This window comes from Coptis chinensis, chromosome 2 (assembly GCF_015680905.1).
Source record: "Coptis chinensis isolate HL-2020 chromosome 2, ASM1568090v1, whole genome shotgun sequence".
Taxonomy (NCBI): Eukaryota; Viridiplantae; Streptophyta; class Magnoliopsida; order Ranunculales; family Ranunculaceae; genus Coptis; species Coptis chinensis.
The window spans coordinates 76,003,623-76,018,018 of NC_141457.1; the positions used below are offsets into that span (position 1 = coordinate 76,003,623).

The 14,396-nt window shown below is 34.1% G+C and overlaps 1 long non-coding RNA gene across 1 annotated transcript; it reads left to right on the forward strand.

Annotated features, from left to right (window-relative positions):
* Nucleotides 1–2,160: 2,160 nt before the first annotated feature.
* LOC147517888 (uncharacterized) lies at nucleotides 2,161–3,378 on the forward strand. Its single transcript, XR_015213956.1, has 2 exons — nucleotides 2,161–2,309; nucleotides 3,097–3,378. It is a non-coding gene; the product is annotated as an uncharacterized LOC147517888 (long non-coding RNA).
* The last annotated feature ends 11,018 nt before the right edge of the window (nucleotides 3,379–14,396 follow it).

Genomic DNA, 14,396 nt, shown 5'->3' on the forward strand with positions numbered 1-14,396 from the left:
CTTCTAACACTTTCACAGACTTGTATAGGTTTCTTTGGTGTTCTAGGTGTGGATTTAAGTGGTGGTGGAGAGTTATCAAAAGTAATGCTGGCTGCTGTAGTTGGTGGAGGTGGGAAGACAAATAGTGTTTTTTTTTTTGTTTTTAAACTTACCCCACATATCCATCAAATGTTTGTCTTCTGTTATCCTACATAAGTTCCCTTCAATCAAACTTGCAATCTGAAACTCAACTCCTTCACCAACCAGTTTTTGTACATCCTTTTCCAAATCTAGCCAACAAATCTCATCCCCATCATACTTCAGAGACTCTTCCTTACCCCCCTTGTATTCACTAGTCTTAATCTTCCCAGGGATAGTTCTCCCCCACTTACCACCATAATGAATGACAAATTCTTTTACACCTAGTAAAGGACTGGCCATAGTACTCAACTAAGAAGGCTACCTACATACAAACAACATATGGAGTAAATCAAATAACAAGAAACAAATTTAATTCACAATTACATTCAAACAAAATTCAAACCAATTTCAGGTGAATGCACACAAATTCGCATGCACAACTTCATACAAATAGCATATCAAATTTATATTTCAATTTCAATTAGCTAACATATGTCTTCAGACAAATAGAATATCAGACAACAATATAAAACAAAAAACAATTACGTTGAAACAATATAAGCAAATCCATCACTAATACTTCATACAAAAAACAATTAGTCCTACTAGAAAATAAAAAATTAGTTTTTAGTCCATGTTTCACTTTAGATTTTTAGTCCATGTTTTTACTACACCAAACCATGCAATGATAAAGTCGCAACTAACTGAACAAACTCATGAAAAATTACTTTCAATTTGAAATTTTACCAAAGTGATTCCAAAAGGATATTCAAACTCATGGAAAAGCCACCATATTTCCAACAAAACAAGCGACTACTTTCATGAAAAATATTCAAACTCATGAAAAATGATATTTTTACTAGAAACGTATAAAAACATAATCTTTAAGCAACAACCTTCCTTTTTTGGCTAACAACAACTAAAGATGATCTCAAATCAACAACGATCAGTTCATAACCTCAATTCTACAACGATCTACAACAACACTTCATGAAACTTCATAAACGATGATGATCACCAACTCAAACGATATAATTATATTCGATTTCGTAATGAGAGAAGATGAGGAGTTAGCCCATCGTTAAAGTTAGTGTTTTCACGAATGAAAGAGGATGAGTGTGAGAGAGAAGTCCAGTGCTAGGGTTTTGGAGAGAGAGAGAGAGAGAGAACAACACAGTGAATATGTGGTGGGAATTTCCCTCCTTATTTCTCCCGACATTCTTGAGATGCACGAATTGCGATATTTCAAATCTGACGATCACACATTTCAAATCCGACACGCGTTCATTTAAATTATTAAAAGTGAAATCACGTGATGTTGTACGCGAGGGGTAGTATTGCCATTTCAAAAATACAAGCAGATTGACTAGAATCAACTGAGTTCACTTGTAGTCAAGAACCAAAAGTAGGACTAAACCCTAATATTCAAGCTTTTCTGGACCAAACCCTAATAAACCAATTATTATTAGGACTAAGACCTAAAAAGCCCATATTTTTAACAATTTCATGTTTGAAAAGATAGGAAATTGGAAATGGAATTTTTCTTTAAATTCCGATTTGATTGGGATTTGGGAGCTGGGACTATGAAATTTGGGAACATAAACAATAATGCCAAATTGGATATGGAAATTCAGAGGAAATATATGGTAACGTACTGCATTTTTTTCTTTCTAAGTTGGTAGATTTGTATTTACAAGAAGTTGGCTTGATTAGGAGTATGTTTCCTAATCAACCTATTTTAAATATGGTACTGCATCTCTATTTGTTAAGAAAATTGATATACTATAGAAAGCATATTTGAAATTAATAAAGATTTGGTGGAAATTTACATATACAATGAAAGTTGATTAACTTACCATAACAACCTCGCTCAATTTTTATTCTTTTACTACTATTGTTAAGAGAGAGAAGTAATGTATAGAAACATTTGGGAAAAATCTTGTAAATTTAAATAGAAGATTTCATCAAACTCCATTAAAAAGCTGCTAGCCATATCAAGTATTCTTCAAATATCGTCTCCTGTTTTTTCTAGACGAAAAAAATGGCATCTAAAAAGTTGATCTTCTTCATGTTCTTTCTTTTGATCATTTCATCATTCAAGGCCGAGGCATCTAGCCGCAGTCCAAGCCTTTTCGAAGTCATTGGTCACCCAAAAACGGAAGCATCAAACATCAATCCCCTACAAGCTGGTAGGTTTAACTTGTAGCGAAAAAATATAATTTTTTTTCTTAGAGAGTGAATTTGCAGGGTGCATTTCAATAATAACCATTGTGGTTGTATTTGGTGAAAAGAAAATAAATTAGATATATTTTCCAACAACGAAGATTAACAAGTAAAGAACAAAATTCTCAAGATTTTCCTTCTTGGGACGCAGTGATGGATTAGGAGGTGGCAATCACCACCCCCAAAATTTTGGGAAACAATTATTATATATTAGAATTAGTTAAAATGTTGTAATAAATGTAAGAAATTTTGAATCTAAAAAGGTCTGCCACTCCAATTTTTTTTTTTTTTCATAAGTTTGAACTACTGCCCCCTACAAGAGTTGCCACCCCAAATTCAGATTCCTGGCTCCATCCACGCATGTAACGGATTATATATATATATATATATATATATATATATATATATATATATATATATATATATATAAAAGTTAAGTAAGGACTTGTAGAACTTCAGATGACATACGTCTGTCGTGATATATCTAGCTTTTGTGGTTATTTAGCAAGATTGAAGCATGCCCCCCATTTTTAAAGTGTATTACTTCTTTTATTTTTTTTTTCTTTTATTTTCTGCTTCTTTTCATCTTTAAATTAATAATTGAAAATTTTGTTATGAAAACAAATTCAACCATACTAATAATTGTGATACAATTTCATGATATAAATTACTTATGCCCAAATACATCAAATATTTTGATATGATATTATAGCCTTGGTACAAAAGATTAACGATTTATTGTGTTGTATATAGTTCCTTGTCCAGGTGATACTTCACATTGCGAGACGTGTTGTATGTGCCTCGACTATGGGGGAGGAGTTAAATATTGCGGTGAATGTTGTGTGCCTCCAGCATAAACTTCATGAAGGAGATCGCACATATACTTATATCTAAAGAAATTTTTGTTTTGGTGCCAACATCATCCTATTATAACTAAAGGAGATCGCACATTTACTTATATCTGAAGAAATTTTTGTTGTGGTGCCAACATCATCCTATTATAACAAATATAATAAATTTGTTGGCTTGTTGTTTTTCCTTTAGAGTTACTTTAATTTGTTGTTAAAATTAAATAAGAGAAATATACCCAAATAGGGTAACAAACTAACACCTAAATTTCAATTGAGGCAAGAAAACTTTTTTTTTTCGTCAATTAGGGTAACAAACTTATAGGATTGGTCAATAAGGGTAATCCGTTAACTTGTCATTCCAAATTCGCCGTTATTTATTATTAATCCCAAAAGAAAAAACAATAAAAAACAATAGGGTACCCAAAACAATATTTATATATAGAAAAAAAAATATTCTTAAAAAAAATCAAGAAAACAAATATCTACTAAAAATATATATTTAAAAAATCATTAAATTTTAAAATAAATATTTATATAAAAAAAAGCATTAAAAACATTTCTTCAAAAAATATATTTATCCAAAAAAATATTTTTTTAAAAAATGTATCCTTAAAAAAAAGTAATGAAAAGTATACATTCTTTAAATATATATATATATATATATATATTTTTTTAAGATTTGTTTTTATTATTAATAATAGATAACGATACATTTAGATGGCATGTTGATGGATTTTCTTTATTGACCAATCTTATAAGTTGGCTACCCTAATTGACTAAAAAAAACATTTGTTGTCTCAGTTGAAATTTAGGGGTTAGTTTGTTACCCTATTTGGGCATTTTTCCTTAAAAAGGGGTATATGCTTAGTTATGGCATCTCTAATATCTAATCTTAGTTGTTTAAATAATGATTAACGTAGTAATGAAAAAAACATTTTAAGTTTATAAAGTACGGTTCCAAAATAGTATTTAATCAATTGGCTTCAAGTTACATTTGAAAATGTCACATAAGATAGTAGATAATTTCCCTTTAAATATACATTTTTAAGTAACAATTTTTGGTAATTTCAACACACAACAAGGGTGCCTATGCTTATTTGTTGTTTGAAAATCTTGTTTCCAAAAACTAGAGCTAGCTATCCAGCCAGTTTCTTGAGTTATTGAAGATTCAAAACAAAGGAAATGGACAATATATGTTTTTTCCCCCTCTTAAGTGGAAATTTTATTAATAACGAGTTTTACAAATAATTAAGACAAGTGTGCAACAAGCTGCGTCGGAAGTACTTTCTGAATGGCAAATTTTATCCTCCTAAATAAAAATTCGTTCGATTGAACTAGCTATAATTACATTATTATCCATAAGTTTTTGCAATCTATTAAGGAGCTCAACCGTCCGTTGTGCTAAGAAATCCAAAGTGTCGAAATTGAACGGAATAAAACAATGCTGATTAGCCCTACAAGCTTTCTCATGTTTCTCAATCTTCCTTGTTGCAGCTCTATTAGTTGTTTGTCCCAACTCAAAGTCCCGATTCCCAAGCCCTACCAATGGAGAGGCTCCAGTTACATCAACACATGTATGCCTCTCCTCAGAGCAACTGTAGATCAAGACATTCGCAAGCCGAAGTGTCGATCTGCGTTCATTCGGATTCGTGAGAAAAATAACGGGAGCCTCCTTATTCACTTGTACTCCAACCCTCCAAAATACATCACGTAAAATGTCTCTGACATGATCATGTCGGTATTTGAAACCAAGAAAGCATCCAATCTGCTCTTTTTGCATACAGGGCAAAGACCACCATCAGAGTAATAAGAGTAATACAAAGGGATCATGAGATGGTATCAGAGAATAACATGATACTACGCCGGCGACATATGATGCCCAAGTCCATCAATCGGAATAGCAAGTACAAAATCTTTTGCATGTTCCGACTGTAACCATCCAATGACTATTTTTTGACGAGCAGATAACTCAAAGTCCCTCTTAAGACCAGCAACCATAGTTAGCAATTCGTAATGTGGCAAAAATTCGATACGGGAAGTATTCGAATAAAATTTGAGCCTCAAACAAGAATTCATTTTTCAATTCGGATTAAAAAAATCGGAAACGACAAAAGTTTAGTTCGTGACTAATTCGAGTATAATACAAAGCTAAAAATACAAAATACAGAAAAATTCGACACTAGACTTATACTAAAAATTCTATAAATGGCACCCATTATTGCCTCTAAATAACATGAAAGGCACTAATAATTAATTAATCTAATTCGTATTGAGTTAGAATGATGGGTTTATTTGTTATTGTGAAAGTTACAAACAAAATAAAAGAAGTAAAAAAACTTTCTTGTTGAGTTCTATGATTTCTCTCGAGTAATTGATCTTCTCTAGGATATAAATGGATAGTTTCCCACTATCCAATCCCATTTAAATTAATACGCACCATTTAGTTTACCTCATTTTTAATCTTCTTTTTTAATTCTAGTTTTTCTTTCTTTATTATGAGTCCCGTTTTTTTAGGATCTTAATTAATACGGGATTACTATTCGAGTGAATAATTGATGCATGGCCAAATAATTTTCATAATTTTCATAAAAATAAAATAAAAATAGTCTGGCATGTTTCGTTTTATTTAACGTCTCTATTGTTATTCAGTCCTAGTATCGATCTACATTCACAAAGCTATAACAATACTTATAACGAAAGTACAACATTTTTTTTATTTTTATTTTTGTTTTCTTAAGTAGTAGCAAAAACACATTTAATTAGCATTCTTTTCTTACTAAAGATTAATAAACTTGCAACAAGAGTTTTAATATGAAAAGAGTTCAAGGGACTATTTTTGTCACAACCTGAATTTCTAAACAATTACAAAGTGAATATTTGAAATATAAATATTTCAAACATCACTATGTTCAATTGTCTAAAACCCAGGCTATGACGAGTGGATACAACACATACAAACACTAAAAGCTCATATCATAAAAGAATTAACTTAAAATAAATAATCCCAAATATATATCCGCCATCACTTTATTAAAAGTTTATCTTCCGTCCAAAAATTATCAAACAAAACTCTAAGAATAATTAAGTCCTCAACTCCATATTCTCAAGTCATAATGAATATGAAAACTATATTATTACATACTTTAAAAAAAGAATCGGGTCTAATAAAATAAACTAACGGACTACTCCTAATACAACTCCAAATCAAATGCCGTAGTTCTACTGCCTTCCACCTATGTTCCCATGTTCCCAAGAACACACCCACGTTGCCAAAACAAAGCAAGCATGGGTCAGCAAAAATAGAATTTGCTGGTATGATTAGACTAACAACATAAGGACATTTCCAAATTTTAATTATAAAATAAATCACTTTAAATGTACCCATACTTAACCATTCTCAGCTTGGAAGACAAGTAGTTCCGTCTTTTCAACCGGCATAGTTTCTTCCCAAGCAATATTTCCATTCTAATAACTCATCCTAATAACTCAGTAATTGAATTAAATCTTACCGATAACCGCTTCTCTGTAAGGGTAGGACAACGTCCCTGCACAAAATATTAGTAAGTCTTACCTTCCTGAAATGGAAAGTTAGAAATTCTTAATATACATATTTAGCTAATCTATATGTATTCAAACACAAGTCCAAGCAGGCACCCACACAACCAAATCAATTACACTTATTAACGAACCCGATTAATTTTTATACACCCACCGAGTACCACTATATTATAGCCATCTTTGGGCTTTCCATACACATAAATCACAGCCATTTTGGGCATAAAATCTCAGGTAATTCATGGCATATTCAATGAATACCTTAGGTCATTCCCGCCATATTCAAGGAATACTCATCATATCACTAACGGGTCATTCATGGCACATTCAATGAATGCCCTGGGTCATTCCCGCCACATTCAAGGAATATCCAACCCTACATTCCCATACACTCAAGGAATACAACTAACCTGCAAGGCAAATACCTTAGTTCCTCTCTAGGGCAGTCTAAACTCTTTAGTCATTCATGACACATTCAATGAATACCTGGGTCATTCATGGCACAGTCAATGAATACCCCTTTATAACACTAACGGGCCATTTATGGAACATTCAATAAATGCCCACCTATCACATGACATCACCAGTCATAATATCTCATTTCCAAATCTGGAGGCGTGGAGAGTTCTAAAGGGTGTGGTCGACGCGTTGAAAACATTATTGAATTGTATTGTGTATATTCTTTCAGCGTAAAGAGAAGTATCTTGTTCGTATTTCATTGTTCACACATTATTAATTATCATGATGTCTAAGTGTCATAGCATCGTATATCAAAACGAATTATAGTAAGAATGTAATTTCACATAGTAGTTCATACACATACACATTTATGTAGTCTTAGCCTAAAGTCAAGCATACTAATAGCCCTAGACCTATCCTAATAGACCTAATCCTAGCCAATAGTCAATAAGTCAAAGGGTTAACTGGTCAATAGCAGCCAACTTGCCAAGGGTCAACATATCAACAAGTTCTAAACCCATCTAACCAAAACCTAAAGACTAAAGCCCAATAGTCTTTAGGCAATTCAAATGAACTTAAACAAAACTTAAGCCCACAAGTTTATAAATAAGCCCAAGCCTAACTCAAATAGACCAAAATTGATTCAACAAAAATAAGACTGAGAGCACCGGATCATGCTCTCGGTCATCTCCTCTAACAACTCAAAACCTCCACCGATCAGCCATCATCAAATACCAAACTTTGTCCACTCTAAACCCATCGATTTTAATCCTCAATAAAAACCCAAACTTTTGACATAACAAAAAATCCAATTCCCTCACTCCTTAAAAATCGATCTCGACACCATTAACACCCTTCAGAGCTTCAACAACACCCAAACAAACCAACAAATGTTAGGATACTATGATTCTGCCATCTGGAACTACATCTAGATCGACACATGTTCAATAGGTTCTGTCATTTGTAGTTAGTTATGTAATAATCCTACTATGTACTGCCATCTGTTGTAGGTTGTTGTGTAACTGCCATAACAGTTATATGTGCATTGTATATAAAATATTGATGATTATGAATAAAGACAGACAACTTATGTTAGTAAAATATTGGAGGAAGATTCCCCTTGAAGTGAATCAATTGTTCTAGGATTAGGATCCTAATATCTGGTATCAGAGAATTTTTTTTTTCCTGATATCTACAATGGTTACTGCAAAAGACATACATGATAGGGTTGAAATTATCGAGCCTTGACTCGATCGTTTGACCAATGATGTGAAAGAAGTGAAGGAAACCATGCGATCTATTCAATTAAGTCTGGAACGTTTGGTTGCAAACCAATCAACACTAACTGGTCATGTTGTTGCAAATCAGAGAGATGGAAATTTTCAAGGATGGCTGCTGATACAAGGTCGTTCTCTACTCATCGATTTCCCGACTTTTGAAGGATATGATCCAAAAAGTTAGATTTCCGTGTTGAGCAGTACCAAGAATTGAATCATTTAACAAATGATCAAATGGTTCAACTTGTTGCTGTACATCTAACTGGAGATGCTATTGCTTGGCATTGATGGATGCACCATTCAATTGGACTGATGTCTTGGCCCCAGTTCACAAGAGCTCTTTCTTCTCAGTTTGGTTCCTGTGAGTTTGTAGACCCCGGTGGTGCTTTTTCAAAACTTAGACAAACTAGCACCGTATGTGAGTTTCAAACCCACTTTGAGAGATTGCCAATTGAGTTAACAACTTACCCGAGTCATTCCTTAATAGTTGTTTTCTTTCGGATTTGAGAGAGGATATTCGGGTTGGAATTCACGTCCTTCATCCTGCTACTTTAACTGAAGCATTTGAATTAGCAATTCGCCAAGAAGAATTAGTTAAGGTAATGCAAGATTCTGTGCAAAGACCTTTCAATAAGTTCCCAATTAATAAATCTATCACTGGATCTACTTCTAACATTACAACCACTCCTTCTCTATTTTGAAAACTCACATATGCTGAACAAGAAGAACGTCAGAAGAAAGGCTTACGCTTTAATTATAATGAATTGTTCAAACCTGGACATTGTTGCAAGCAGCCACAACTCTTGCTTCTTGAGGGTGGTGAAAGGCGGGAAGAGGAAGAAGAAGAACATGAAGTTGAAGGGTGTGGTGATACATATGAACCTGCTATCTCTCTTCATGCAATCGCAGGCACAAATTAGCCACATACCATGTGCCTTACTGGATTCTTAAAAAGGTGTTAGTAATAATTTTGGTTGATTTAGATTCAACTAACAACTTTATAAATCCCTATTTAGTTCAACAATCTGGATGCTTGGTACAGAATTTAGAACCTTTTCATGTTACCATAGCCAACGATATAGTTGTTTTAAGTTATGGGAAGTGTACAAACATATCTCTCAATCTCCAAGGCTATGAATTCAGTTTTGAATATTTTGTACTTCCCATTACTGGACGTGACATTGTTTTAGGAGCAGTTTGGTTGCGTTCTCTTGGAGCAATAACATGGGACTTTGATAAATTGATTATGTCTTTTGTTAGCAAGAAACAGACGTATACATTAGTTGGAAATGGTTCTCCTATTGAACCTACCACTAACAGTGGGGAGCTTCATCGCTTACTGTTACAGGCCACTCATGGGATTATTTTCCAACTCATGAAAAATGCTCCACCAGTTGATGACTCTACTCTGCCACCATCCATCTTAAAGATTGTTACAAAATTCAAAGATCTCTTCAGTGAACCGAAAGGACTGCCTCCTCAACATGTGCATGATCATCGAATACCATTAATTCCAGGAAGCTCACCAACCAATGTTCATCCTTACCGATATCCCTATTTTCAAAAGACTGAAATTGAGAAAATGGTTAAAGAGATGCTTGATGCAGGACTAATCCGTCCTTGAGTTAGTCCCTACTCTTCTCCGGTTTTGTTGGTTCGCAAAAAAGATGGCTCTTGGTGTATGTGTATAGATTATCGGTCTCTTAACAGTATTACTGTTAAAGATCGATACCCTATTCCTGTAATTGATGAACTACTTGATGAGTTACATGGAGCTATTATTTTCTCAAAGCTGGACCTTTGTTCTGGCTATCATCAAATTTATCTCCATGAACCAGATATTTCTAAGATGGCTTTCCGTACACATGATGGGCATTATGAATTCCTTGTTATGCCATTTGGCCTATCGAATGCACCATCCACCTTCCAAAGTGTAATGAATGACATATTTTGGCTTTATTTACAGAGGTTTGTGCTTGTTTTCTTCAATGATATACTTGTTTATAGTCTATCTATTGGCGAACATGCTAAACATCTTTTTGGGTTTTGCAACGTCTCCACCAACATCAACTGTTTGTTAAAAAATCCAAGTGCTGCTTCGCAACAAGTTCTATTGATTATTTGGGGCATGTTATTTCTCACAATGGACTGCAAGTTGATCCAGAAAAAATTCGTTCAGTTCTTGCTTGGCCTAAACCTGTTCCTTTGAAAGCTTTATGGGGATTCCTTGGTCGTACTGGATACTATCGAAAATTTGTAAAAGATTATGGAAAAATTACATCTGCGTTAACTAACATGCTTAAGAAATACTCCTTTTGTTAGACTCCAGACGCGGAAGTTGCATTTGAAAGACTAAAACATGCAATGACAAGTACTCATGTCCTAGCTTTACCAGATTTTTCTAAGGAATTTATTCTTGAATGTGATGCATTAGGGACCGGTGTTGGTGTTGTTTTGATGCAAGAAGGTTATCCAATAGCCTTCGCAAGCAAAGCCTTATCCCAAAAGAATTTAAACCTCTCTATTTATGATAAGGAAATGTTGGTAATTGTCTATGCTATGAACAAATGGAGGCCATATCTTTTGGGAAGGCATTTTAAGATTATAACCGATCATCATAGTCTCAAGTTCTTTTTGGAGCAGCGTATCTCTTCTTGTGAACAACATAAATGGGTGACCAAGTTACTGGGGTATGATCATGAAATTCTTTATCGACGGGGAATGGAAAACATAGTAGTAGATGCTCTCTCACGACAAGTGGAAAACATAGCCCTTCTTACGCTTAATGAAAAGACAATTCATAACTTTTATTGTCTTTTCAGGTTATAGAGAAATTCAGACCACTTATCATAAAAGCTGCGTCTTAGCACCAAAAGGAGTCTTAATCACGCTTATTATGAATACTAGAAGCTACTATGAAAAAATGCTAAAAAAGTCAAAATCAAAGTCAAAGGTCAAAGTCCTCAACTTAGAAGACCAGAGATAGATATCCTTAACACAAAAGATGGTTTTCTCTTCAACCTATCATGATAAAGAAGAAATCAAAACCCAAAAAGAAAAAACAAAAGTATAAATTAAGGGTGAGGTGTCTCAAATGTAATGGAGAAGGGCAAATCAGTAATTTGTATAAAGTTGGGGTATAAGAACTAAATGTTAGGGAGAGATAATGCACCTAGACTTAATCTAGTGTCATGTAATATTTATTTTCTAGTCTTTTTTACATTCAAGTCATTTACTTTATTGTTCTTCATTTCAATCTTGTTATTTGCTTTTATATTTCAATCAATCAATCATCTTTCTTTGTTGTTATTTCTTCAATCAATCATTTCCTTTCATCGCTTTCAAGTTTATTTTCTTTAATCATTAAAACCACTTAAGCTTTTCTTTCAATGTTCTTCATAAACTAAGCTAGTAAACAAACACTTGTCCTAAACTAAAGAAACTACCTTCCTTTCTTCTTAAAACTTCCAAATATTCAAGCTCTAAACAATTTAGGGTGAACCACATCAACAACTTTGAGATACTCAACACTTGACATACATCAAATGGCGCCGCCGTCATGGATTGAAAGAGCAAGAATGCTTGGTTGAGCATCTAAGGAAGGAAGCATCACTATCACCTTTTCACTTCTTATTTTTCTAATTTTCATTGATTTATTTTGTTGTTTTTCATTACTGACTTACTTTTTTGCAAATCCATATTTGAAATCAACATGCTAGAGAGGAGCTGAAGCTGTAGCTGAAAACCGACAGAACTTTGCTGAAATCCGACGGGCGACCACGAGTCCACCTCAGCATTCTAGTGTCCAGTTTTTCACAGTTAAGTTGTTTTGTAATGTTTAGTTGATCTACAAATCCGGATTTTGTAATAGAATAGTATAAATCAGTGGAACTTGTTTGTAATAGATAGAGATATAAAGAAAAAAAATAAGAAAAACTGATAAACACAGAATTTTATACGTTTCTTTAGTTTTTATACTTTTACTTAAGTCCACAGTCCACAGTCCGAAGTCCAAAGACCAAAGTTCAAAGTCCGTATAGTCGTCCGTTTAGTCAAGTTACCTTACTCACGTGGGTTTGGTAAGATAGGTCGAGTAAGGGATCGTTCAAACCTTAGGGCTCGGCAAGGTTCACAACTGGAATTACAACTTTTAGTGAGTAGGATTTTAGGGTTTTTTTAGTTGGTTTAATTAATTTAACGAAAATGTAAATAATGTAAATTACTAACGGTGATTTCGATGTAAATAACAAAGATAGAGAAATAGGGAGAGGGTTAATCATACTCATACAAGAATCATTTTTTAACAGTTTATATTACCACATCACTACATCTTTAATTCGTCTCAAGTTCATATACAAACCTGAGACGATGTCGAGTATTGATCCCTAGCGAAACGCGCACATCTCTGAGTCGCATCGCACTAGCATAAGAAATTGAACTAATATTCCATCTCTGGAATATCATTTTAGCTCCTGGCTCGATTCTACATCAGCTGGACAAATTGGAGAGCTGTTGGACACAAAAGAGTCGTGCGAGAGACATTTTGGGTCTCTCGCGAGACTGTTCTGGGGCATCAGCACTCCAAATTTGTACAATCTTAGTTATTTTGGGACTGGATGTATAATCTACACCTAATTCCTAAGCAGTGATTCTAAAATATTAAAGAGTCAATCTGGATTCTCACACGAGTGGCATAACCCTCCCCCTGAGGGGGGGGGGGATTAGCTCATAGTCATTGAAGAAATAATTAAACTTGATGTATACATTTAATAAATAAATGCAGGACAGAAATTAAACTTGAAAAGAAATGACTTTCATTTAGAAGAAAATGACTTACAATATTTAAGCTGCTGGAATAAAAAGGACTGAATGTAAGTTCTGGAATGAAAATTAACTAATGCATAAGCTAAAGCATAATTGCTGAAGGCCGAATAATGAAGACCCCCCTCACATATATATAGGCTGGGGACCCTTCATGTGAAATCCCAACATTTAATCATGTTCTGTTTTTTTAGCTCAATTCAGTTTGTTAAGATCAAAACTTCGTTTTTATAAAGTTTTGTTTTATTATCATTTGTTTTGTCCTTTTATGTTTTAGTTTTGTCTTTTAGCCCAATTCAATTCAAACATTGAATTGGTACATGTCTTTTCCATTGCAAGGTGGCACAAATTTATGACCATTACTTGCCACCTGCCTATGCTGACTCGTCATGCCTTTGGGCCCGCAGAGTGGGTCCACTTAGTGTGTCTAGTGGCGGCGCTGATTTTGGCATTTTTACAATTTTCTATCTTTGTGTAGGGTTCGTCGCCCTGGTCGTTCTGGCAGTTCACTAGCCAAAGTCGGCATCTAGATTTATCAGATGTGAGTTTCGGAAGTTTGCTGCTTCTTTATATGTGGACCCGTTATGCACTGGTTTTGTTCTTTTGGAAACTTCGGCTCTAGTAAGGTTTTGTTGGGCTTCACTGGGGTTGAGTGGGAAACTTCAAATATTTCAGTATCCCCGTACTTCGATGTATGTTCTATCATTATATTCATGTTAACTGCGGAAACCTGCAAAAGTACGAAAATATAATTATTACATGATTATTAAACACATAATCAATCAAAATGCTATGTCTCTCGGGGTTTAATATTACATTTTTGGGTGCTTATCACACCACCCCCAAACAACACTTTGCTTGTTATCAAGCAAAGAAGAGACATTAAAATGATAAGTGGTCAAAAATGTGTTGTCCTAAGCTAAATCTCATTTCGCAGAGTGCGGTTGCATTGACCGTATGCAACAAGGCCTTGAACCACTAGGAATTCCCTAGTGGACAAGTTATAGCCTCGTGAGAGTTTTCCAGAGAAGATACTCACAAACTTCATTTATACTATAATGACTCAGTAACAAGGGCCTGTTTCCTGAAA